Here is an 11,647-nt window from a genome sequence, read left to right as displayed (position 1 = left end):
ATCACAGGATTTCACCAAATCATTATTATTAAGTTTCCCAGTTGAGGAAAAGTCTACTACACGTCCCACCAGACACTTCTCCTTTCATATCTCAGACCACTGAAGAATGCGATTCAAGAACCAGAAATTAACCAAGAAGCCTTGACTCTCTTGTTTTCGGGTTGTTAACCCTATCCGTAAAACTGAAACGTTCTCCAGGCACCTGTGTCAGGGAAATGGTCCCAGTGTGCCGGCAGCGATGGTCAAAGCCATTGTGCCTGGACAGCACAGCACTGGGGGCTGCACCGGCAGGACCCTCGTCCTTGGGCGCCAAAGTTAGTGCTCCGGCGGGGGCCTCCACTCTGAACATGGAGGGGGCAACGACAAAGGATAGTGTCCATGGTTTAATTTCCTTGCCAGGCCTTGTAATGATTCATTCTTTGAATGATTCATTTAGAGAATATAGAGCTACCAAGAACAAACACTGAGTCTGATTCTACTGCCTCCGGCTGTGAAGCCACGGCCAAGACAGAAGACACACTAGAGTCATCAATCCCAGAGGAGGGAAACCACTCTCTCTCTCTCTCTCTCTCTCTCTCTCTCTCTCTCTCTCATATCACCATAACACCAGCAGAGAAAAACTCAGATTATGGTGATTCTCTCGCCTCTAGCTGTGAGACCACAGCTGTCAACAAAATCCGGGTATTTTGTCAGCATTCTGACAGTGAGACTGCTGCACCAAGTGCCACGTTCTGGACGTCCTGACGAAGAAGGATTTGATCACCTACACCGAACACCAGGTAAACCAAATGCTGCAGGGACTCACTGTGAGTGAAGGTTTCTGCCTGGACGTTGGACATTGAGCAGATCTGCAAGGCTGTGATCAAAGACCTGAAGAGGGAGTTTGGCAGTATGTGCAAACTGGAGATGACTGACATAAAATAATAATAATAATATAATAATATTTTCTAATCATATTTTTCATGTTGAATATTGATCATACAGTAAATGTCTAACTTATTTAAAAACTTAATCTGCAAATGAAATAGTAAAAGTATTTTCAATTTTAAAAAAAATAGTGTTGTAAAAGAAAAAATCAAATAGCATAAAATGTAACCTCTGTGTTTAAGTACAAACTTGAGTAAATGAATGGGTACTTCCACAATTTTTAATTTTAATATGTTTATCTGAGCAAAATCAGTCCATTTAAAAAGATTTACATAGCAATAAAATAAAAATAGTTTCCTTTACCATTTTGCATCGGACAGTAAAACAAATACTGATGATTTTTTGAATGATATTGAATATTCTTGTAATTTTCGTGTGTTTCATTTTTAACTCATTTTATTATAATTCACAGAAGATATATACTGACTCTTCAGCTAATTTTGGGCACTTTTGTCATGAACTGCTTCTCAGTTTTTGAGTCAGTCCACAACCAATGCAGTCCTCCTGCCTGCCAGTAAGTTTCAAATGTCATAAATGAAATATGTCTTTAGGGAAATGAGTTGCTGGAATGAAACAATGTGATGCTTTACCCCTGAAAGTCACTCATCATGCTTCCCTGATGAAGATGGAAAGATAAACTGGAATGCATGAAAACTGCAACTACTGAAAAGAACTAATCACAATTGCGATGAGAGCAATTAGTATTTGCTAAAAGGAGGAGGAAAGAAAACATCAAGAGCACTCAATGTGAACAAAGATTAGAATGAAAGAGGAAAGAAATGTTTCTATTTTTTAACCACAGTCACTTGTGAGACATTGGCCCTCCAAATGAACCGTAAATAGCTGATGAGTAATTCAATTTGAATCAGGAAGCTTGGTCAGATTTGAGCATCCACCACTTGAAACTGTCATGCTGTTTTCTGTGTTTGCTCTGTGCTTTTACAGTTTGTGCATGAACAAAGGCAAGTTTGAATTGGTTCTACTGGAATAGAAAAGTTAAGCAACTTCTTCCACACTGTATTGAAGCTGTCTTCTTTCATGGATTTGAGCCATTCAGCTTGCTTTGGTCCCTATTCAGAAGGTTCCTGTGGTCTATTTTGAAACCAGTTAATGCAATAGGAATATATCAGTACTGAATGTAGCGTACTTCAGTGTAAGGCTATTATGGATCACACTTGGGATAGGATAGTCAAAAGAACCAAACAAGGGAGATGCTTGCTAATGTACTAGTTCCAGTTCATGTAAAATTCATCAGGACTAAGACCACTTGTAGCACCTAGAGCCTACTGTGTTCATTACACCTTACAATACAAAGATATTGGATACAAAAACGTAAACCCATCTCTAGACAATAATGTCAACATCAGAGAATTCTGCAAAAACCTGAATTACAATGATATCATTTTAAAATTCTCACTTTCTGTGCTTTGCAACTTCATGCTTTAAGTTAGTGGAAGGTTACCGTCAAGGAAACTGAACTTCCCACAATTCTTCGTTGGGCTCTCTCGTTCCCTCCTGGGGACCTACCTGTCCTGCTACTATTCATGTTTCAGCCCAGTCTCTGCCTGTCACTGTCCATTCACCCACCAGATGTCCACAGACTTTGGTTTCTGTCCCTGGCGGCTCAGGAGGTAGATTGATGGTTCAATCCCTGGCTCCTCCAGTCATTTCAAAGTGTCCTTGGGCAAGATACTACTCCAATTCGCCCCTGATGTATGTGTGAAAAGTGTTATATCTGTAGTGAAAGGTGCTGTATGAAACTGGCTTCCATTGTAGTAGTACACTCAAAGTACTTAGACTGATTGATAAGAATAAAAAAGTGCTATATAAGTGCAGTCCATTTACCATTCCTAGATCCAACTTCACCCATTTCCTGATCTCCTATTCCAGTAATTAAACCAACCATTTCCATCAGCTCATTGCCAGATCCTCTGCCTATGTCTCTCTCTCTCTCTCTCTCCATGTGCCTACTCACCTCCACAACACTTCTCAAGGCAGCAATGGAAATGCCATGGGAAGCTTCACCCAAGAGCAGTCCTTGATAGTGAGCAAGCCTTCGTAGAGGTTGGCACACACAATATCATCATGCCAATAGCCAACATAAAGTGTAATGTCCCAACTAATTGTAGCGGACACACCTGGCCTGGCATCAGTCACAAGCCATTAAGGAAGTTCATTATAAGGACATGCAGAGTTACAGACCCACAATTGACACTTTGTGACTCTTTCCACCATCAAACTATCAGATTGATAGGAAACAGAGACAAAGGATCCTTCTCCCACAAACAGTCCATGCTGTTAGCATGTCAGAGAGACACAGAACCAGACCAAAGGTCAAAGGGTCAGCTCCAGAGGATCAACCAATGGACACCAGGTAACTGGAGAATATAGGCAAAATCTCCAGTTTGTAACAATAAGACTTTGTCTAATGATATTTGATTGTTTCTTATATAGAAAAGTAACACCAAAAGGACTGATTAATATTAAGGTGTGAATCCTGGCCTCTCTGTGCCATGCATGAACACATACACACACACACACACACACACATGCACACACACACACACATGCACACACACACACACACATGCACACACACCAACCTCCCTTCCTCTGTCCCTCTCTAGATAAGAGTCATAAACTACAACCCACATTCCAATCCTTGGTAGTGACCAGCAGAACTCTCTTCACAGACACAGATCAAAGGATGAATGTAAAATTAAATATCTAACTGTCCTGTAACTCATGACATGTTCCTATGCAATAGTTTAATCCCAAACTTCTATCCTATAGAATGTTTGAAATTTATCATGTAGATTTTAGACAATGTCCTTCATGTGACCGTACTGTCAGCATCCTTCACACAAGGTAACACACTACATGACATCCAGAATGTCCATATTATTATTATTACAGTCGAAGAACTGCTGTGTAATCCACATTTATAGACTATTAGCTTTGGGAAATGTTTATATTGTTGTTTGATCAGTTAACCACTTGTATCATGATTAATACCAGGTTTGAAGGATGTAATATGAAATCAACACTTCTATTACTCCTCTCTGCCATTATTAGTGCAAGTAGTTTTATATGTTATTTCATTTAATGTTTTGTGGTCATGGTGGAAGACGGATGTGTGAGTTTATAAGTAAACTCTAGAATTAAATTATTCCAAAATTCAATGGAAAATTACTCTATTGTCCAATTGGAAACACAGGAGAAGGTGACGCCCCTGAAACATGCGCCAGCCCCCAGGGGATAAAACAGTCGTGAACAATTCACACATGTTCAGAGAAGACAGAAAAAGGCGAGAAGAGGTCAGAAATGTTAGAAACGCGAAAAAGTTAGAAACTTGGCGGGATGCTAAGAAGGAAGAAGATGCAAGAAACGAAGTTAAAAGCTAGAGGCTGAAAAGCTGAAGCTAGAAAACGATGCAGAAACTACAAGCTGAGAACTTTGCTCAAAGCTCAGAGTCCCGGCTCAAAGCTCGGCTCAAAGCCCGGCTCTGTAGCCATGGATACTCTTAGCTCTAAGCTGCTAGCCACAAACTCATGGCTCTTAGTCATTTTTGCACTTTTCGCGTCTTTTATTTTTCTTCGCCACAAGCTCCAAGTAGCATAATTTTTGTCTACATGCACGATCTTTTATTTATATAAGCCAAGTCAAGATCAACTGAACCAAAAACAACAGAAGTGCCTCAGAGTAATTTTGTAACTTTTAATCATCATCAAGTTTTCCCTTTTGAAGATTTTGACAACTTTAGAGTTATCTGGTCAACGCCAGTCTCCTCTAAAGTTATCCAACCAAAGTGAAGAGCATTAGAGTTTATTTCGCATCAACCCTCAAGAGACGCCAGCAGATAACATCTGCACGACCTCCTGCAGAGAAGCCGAGCAGAAATCAAGAGTTCCCGAGACAGAGAGTCTCCTGGCAAACTCCACCAGAGCTGAACCGCTGAGACACCGGCAGAATCCGTCCGGGACACGGCCTCCAGGAGAATTCCGTGTCTCCGGTGTTACCACGGCAACCACAGCCACCTGGGTTCCAGCCGAGGGTCTTCAGCTACAGCGCAACTCACAGTAGGCCGGTCCTCACGGCTCATGACTGGGTTGATGTCGAAATATAGCAATATTTAATCATCAAACCTAATTTGTAGATGTAGTATCATTAGCTGTATAGCCATAGTGTATAACCATAACATATTCTCTCCCACTATTGCCAACTCATCACACTGCTCATTTCATTATTATTTTCATCTTTATGATTATTACACCTTGCATTTACTCTGTAGATAGTAGTTTAGTTAATAAACTCCTTTATTTACACCCAGTTGTCGTCCTGTTGTATTCTTTTGACGTAGAGACTGGAGATCCATTGAATCGAGAAGTCATGGCTTCCGATATGAGATTGATAAATTTGGCAATGAAGTAATTCATTGTTGTCCTCCCAGAGGACTGGTGCCCCATTTCAACGAGAGTAAATTCTAAAATATGGCGTTAATGCTACATAATTTTGACCGTTCCAACAGAACAGAACCTCAAAATCCAAACAGGTAACCCCACAGCTAACAAGGTTGTTTTATCTCAAAGACATCTTAAGGACATAGCAAGAAATTATGCAGACAGGTGTATTAGAGTCTCCTTTTTGGCCCGGTTGATGCTCCTACTTACCTACTCCCTCCTTCTTATGATGGATACTCGGGATGCTACCAACCTATGGTACCCGAATGAATTAAGTCATTTGGACGAGGCTCAGATATGCTGTATGAGGAGTCCAAAGCATTTGCACTGGATGTTGATATTACAAATGTTGATTGCTGTAAAAGATACCAGTCCAATACGAGTGCATGATTTTGTCCCTCAATAACTGTACAAGGAGGTCAAGGAATATATTAAGGATCTAATGGCTAGGGGGAAGATTCTCAAATCAAAATCACCTTACACCGCACCAGTTGTGTGCATTTGCAAGATGGACAGTATGCTCTGGCAATGCATTGGTTATGGGCTTTTCAATCAAAGACCAAGGCCCATCCTTGATAAACATCCACTCCCTTGAGTGCAATACCTCATTGAGAAACTGTGTGGGCGCCGCTGGTTTTCGATCCTTGACCAAGGAAAAGCCTACCACCAAGGCCTTATGGCTGATGGGTCACGGCACCTTGCAGGTTTTATCACCCCATGGGGCCTGTATAAATGGGTGCCCCTTGGGCTCACCCTTGCACCGGCAGCCTTGGTATGGAGTATGGAGGAATTTCTTGTCTCTCTACACAACAAATTGTGCATCCTTCACCTTGAAGATATTCTCTGCTATGCAAAGACATTCACAGACCACTTGAAGGGGCTGAGAAGAGCCGTTCAAACCCATGTAGTGAAGCTGCAACCGACCAAGTGCAAACTGTCCAAAAGAGAGGTCAAATATGTCTGGAGGATGGTCTCTGAGGAAGATATTCTTAGTACAGAAAAATGTCAGTCAAGCATCTCCATCAGGGACCACTTAGTCTTTGATTTGGTTAGAAAGAGGTCTGACTGACCCTTCATGAACAAAGATCATCAGTCACCAAACAGTGCTGCTGCATTAAACAAAAGAAGCCAATGGTGATAGTTCCCACCTGAGTTAGTCTCTGTACACCACATACATCTGGAAACATCTGGAAGGGATATGAGTGTGTTTGTCATCATGGACCATTTCACTGAGTGTATGCAGGCATATGCCAATAAAAAGGTTTTAGGCTTTGAGGCAACTACGTATTGAATAAAAGTCTTATGTGACATCTTAGTGTTTCCTTTTTTTATACATTTGCGAAAGTCTGTTTTGTCATTATGGGATATTGCATGTAGATTGATGGGTGAAAAAATGAATTTAAACAATTTTAGCATAAGCAACAGACTGCAACATAACAAAATGTGAAAAAGGGAAGGGATAAAAAAACCATAAAATTTATTTAAAAAAAAAGAAAAAACAATAGAGTGTATACAGGAAATACAATTTAAATTATTTAAACTTTTGGAGTCTGATAAAAAAATAAATAATTTTAAGATTGGGAGCCATTGACCATGATATTTAAATCTAATTAAATTAAAAGCTGAAATAAAGCTAACAGAATCATGATAACAGTAAGTCTATGTAATATGTTGAAAACTTAAACAGTAAAATGAAAATCTATGGAATAACATGTGGCAAGAATCAGCTGTTTCACATGGGAAATTGTATACTTTGTGTGAGGTAGCTTTGAGGTGTTATAAAACTGTAAAATGAAAGTGTGCGCAAGGATTCTCATAATTGCTCAGTGTATGTTGACTGTGTGTGAGTGTTTGACCTTTCTGTTACACTACATTAATTATTCAGACTGTTGTATTTAACCTGTGGCCCGTGGTCATGTGTGATAGTTATGAAAGTTATCAATAATAAATGTGTTGTTTCTGTTACTATGAAGTAATGAAGCTTAGCCCCCTCTCTTTCTCGCTCTCTCTCTCCTCCTTTTTCGGCTTCCAGCTCAATCAGTTGAATGAGGAGTGTCACTGTTTCAGTTCATCAGATTTTTCCACGGCCTCTGTCAGCCAGTGATCTTGATGTTGTCAGCTGTCAGCTGTCATTTTGATGTGAAATCAATGCAAATGGAAAATATTCCGCGTACCTTGTTTCAGTTTTTTGTTGTTGGAAGCTAAGCTGATGTCTGATTCCAACTATGATATTCTCCAGGCGGATAACAACCAACCCTAGCACCAACGTTCTGCTGGACACTGCATGCACCTCCTCAGGTGGATGCCACAGGAACACTCGCGTAGCTTTCGATTCATGGCTCCCCTCCAGACAAGTCTGATTTTTTACTGATGCAGCTCAAAGATTGTGGCCTCGCTCTCTCCCAGCTGTGTGAGCTGCTGGATCAAGCAGCTTTCAGCTACCACTACGACACATTTAAATTACAGGAAAATGAATGAAGGTATTGAAACATGTCTGAAGGGAAGTGCATCATATGTAGAACAGCCGAGAGGAACTCTCTCTCTCTCTGTGAAAAGACCTGTGATTGGCCAAAGTCTCCCGTCATGGACTAGATAGATAGATAGATAGATAGATAGATAGATAGATAGATAGATAGATAGATTATCCCCTAGGGGAAATGCATGTTAATGTAAAGTCTGAAAAGAGGGCGAGGTGCAGACGCTCTGCAGATGCTCTCAGACCTATTGAATTACAATATGCTGAAAGATGATTATGGAATTTTTGACCCATTGACATAAAATATTTATGCCTTCCCCAGCTTTAAAAGTGTTTTTCCGGATCCAGATATCCAGATACATCACACATCACACATCCATAGTGGCAGCTGCTGAAGTCTGTGGACAGTGAGGTCTGCGGAATAAAATGGACATTATTTCATGGACATTTTTTATTTACATATTTCTTTATTTATCTACCTCTCATTTTTTATTATGAACTGGAATCCTGTGTATTTTGTCTTTTTGTATTATACTCTGTTTTATTGTCTTTAACTTAGCTGCTATAAAATTTTAATCTATCTATCTATCTATCTATCTATCTATCTATCTATCTATCTATCTATCTATCTATCTATCTATCTATCTATCTATCTATCTATCTATCTATCTATCTATCCATCCTGCAGGAATACTGTGCTCCACAGCAACATTTCTGACAATGAGGCAAGAATGAAAGATTCTCGTCATGCTCTGAACAGCACAAGTGCGGCTGGGTGAGAGCAGGAAGCAGTGGGACACATGAGGGGATTCCTGCACTGGCCTCTCAGTCACTCTCTTCTGCCCGAGTTGCCTGTGCTGCTTCTGGCAAGGAGGTGAAGTGCTTTCACCACAAAATGAAGTCTTGATAAAATGGTGCAGCTAACAGCTGGTTATGGTAACAGGGGGACGAAGGCCATCAGAAAGAGCCTCTTTGTTTTCTCAGTATTCGGCACAAGGCAGCCGAGTGTCACACAGCTGACCCCTGATAGCTGCTTGTCTCCTGGACCGAGCAATAAGATAAAGAGTTCCTTGACAAAACCCCGTGGAAACGAGCCAACGTCAGCTCCTGGAATGCCTTCTCATTTCCTGGAGGACAAATATGTTTCCTTCATCTTGCAACAATCACGTACAGTGACTGTAAATTTTCAATTTAAGCAACTGGCTTTTGAACACTGCATGTGCTTAGGGGTTTGAAAATATAGCCAGGTGTTCTCTAAAAGAATCAGAGCAGGAAGCGTCCTGTTAGCATTCTGAGAGATTCAAGAAGTAGAAGCTGAATAAAAGGGGAGTTTTTTTCTGTAGATCAACAGCAACATAATAAACCTCAGGTACTGTGACCCTCCTGGTTTCAGCTCCCTCTTACCGCCTGTGTGGTTTTCCTCCTCATGCTTAGAATCACACTAACGAAACAGTTAAAACTGGATTCAGGTTGCCAGCATTTTAACACTAGACTTTTTGAAGAAGAATTTGGCCACTTGAAAACAAAAGATGAATTTATTAGTTATTCTGCATTAATAGAGTATTTTCCGTTGTTTTGGGTTATTACTTCATTCATTCATAATCCGACTTAGCTCCACCTGATATACTGTATATTCATATGCAATAGCAACTATAATATTTTAGCAGGTTCATTTATGATTACAATGAATAAAACTCAGTTTAGATTCTATAAAAGTAGCAACACAGATGTGTAACGAGTGTGATAAGAGTGTAAGAGTGATGAACTGTCAGTAATGCAAATGTGATATTTATACCAGAGGTTTGCAAGTTAAATTGAAGAGCATTACGTGTGTAAAAGTGCTTCACTTAGCTAATGAGGAAATCTGTAGTGGAACCACTTGTGGCCTACTACAATATAAATTGTGTGAGTGTGCAGAATATTTTCAGTGGGAGTGTTTTGAGAGTTGTAGTGGAGTGTTTAGAGCGCATCACTCAGTAGACCCAGAGAGACTGCAGTGTGCCACCACGATGTGCTTGTATTTCTGTATATACAGAACTAAAGAAACAAAGTCCATCCATCCATCCATCCATTTTCTTCCACTTATCCGGGGTAGGGTCACAGTGGCAGCAGGCTAACCAGGAAGTTCCATACATCCCTCTCTTCAGCATCGCTTTCCAGCTCCTCCTGGGGGATCCTGATGTGTTCCCGGGGCAGATGGGATATGTAATCCCTCCAGCGAGCTCTGGATCCACCCCGGGGTCTCCTCCCAGCTGGATGTGCCCGGGAAACCTCCAAAGGAAGGCGACCAGGAGGCATCCTGATCGGACACCTGAACCACCTCAACTGGTTCCTTTCGACATGAAGAAGCAGCGACTACTTTGAGTTCCCTCCGGACATCCAAGCTCCCCACCCTCTCTGAGGCTGAGCCCAGACCCCCTACAGAGGAAACTCATTTCAGCCGCTTGCATCAACGATCTCATTCTTTCAGTCACTACCCAGATGTCATGACCATAGGTGAGGGTTGGAACCAAGATCGACTGGTAAATTGAGAGCTTTGTATTTCGGCTCAGCTCCTTCTTCACAACAGTCCCATACAACGTCCGCAACGTGTCTCGATCTCCCGCTCCATCTTACCCTCGCTGTGATCCGCAGTGATGTAGAAGTACTCCTGGACGTGCCAGTTCATCATGACATCACTGCTGGGTGTGGTTACAGGTGCAGTAGAAAAAACTGACCACACTGATGAGTGATGCTGGATGAACAACTGCAGCCTTAATTCCAGGAGCCAGCTGATTGGACCAGACCATGTGCTGACGCGCCATGGGGCAGACGATTATGGCTTTAGTTAGTTTTGCTTAGTATTTAGTTGGCGTTCATATTGTTTACCCCTTTGTGTGTTATTGTGTGGCCAAGCCACTGTACTGAATATGTTCCTTCATGAGTCATTGTGTCGGGTGAGTTAGTTCAGTTAACACTGTGTTTAGTTGTGATCTTCAGTATAGCTATGTTTTGCTGACCTCTTTTAGACCTAGTTATTATGCTCTTGATGTTGTGTGTCTTGGGTAGATAAATGAGTAAATGTAAAAAGTGACAGATACCCTGTAAAATCTGGTAAAGATAATATATCGTATATATAGTGTTTTTTTCTCTTAGTTTTAGACCTTGCCAATTATACCAACAACTCTGTACTCTAATACAATAGAAAGGCAGAGTGCATTATTCTGATGTGGCCCGGAGAAAGGAGCTCCCTGTCTCACATTACATTACTAAGATACTTACAGAATAAAAAAAATTTGCACAAACCCATCATAAGTAATATGTGCACATATTTGATTTAGGTGGGACGGTATGGAGGTGCTGTATCAGATATGAGAGGAAGAGCCATGTAGATATTTTTAGACAGCACACAGCTGTACAGACAAAGCTGCTATTGTTCCCGCTGTCTGAAGGCTTGCTGGCCCACAGAGGGATGGCATTGTTTTATCATGTAACGCTACCAGTGATCTCGTCAATGATAGCACCCTATGTTTGGTAAAGTAAGACAGAAGTATATCACAGCCGCTATTAGGTCACCTCAGCTCGGCTCAGGGTCTGACTGAGTCCTGCCGAGAACAAACGCAGGTGAAAGCAGAAACCAGATCTTTAAAAGACAGCATTCCTCGGGAAAGTAAAGAAAGGGGAAATAAGAAAAGAGGAGGGAAAATGCCTCAGTAGAGATGGTTGACAAAGTGCCATTTTCAGAATTTTCTGATGCTTTTACATGTTTTTTTCTTTTTGCATGGGTGAGGATGGAAGAGTAATG

Source organism: Seriola lalandi, unplaced genomic scaffold (genome assembly GCF_002814215.2).
Source record: "Seriola lalandi dorsalis isolate HSWRI2012SDOR001 ecotype SW California unplaced genomic scaffold, Sedor1 jcf7180002054359, whole genome shotgun sequence".
Classification (NCBI taxonomy): domain Eukaryota; kingdom Metazoa; phylum Chordata; class Actinopteri; order Carangiformes; family Carangidae; genus Seriola; species Seriola lalandi.
Note: the sequence above shows the minus strand (reverse complement) of the source record.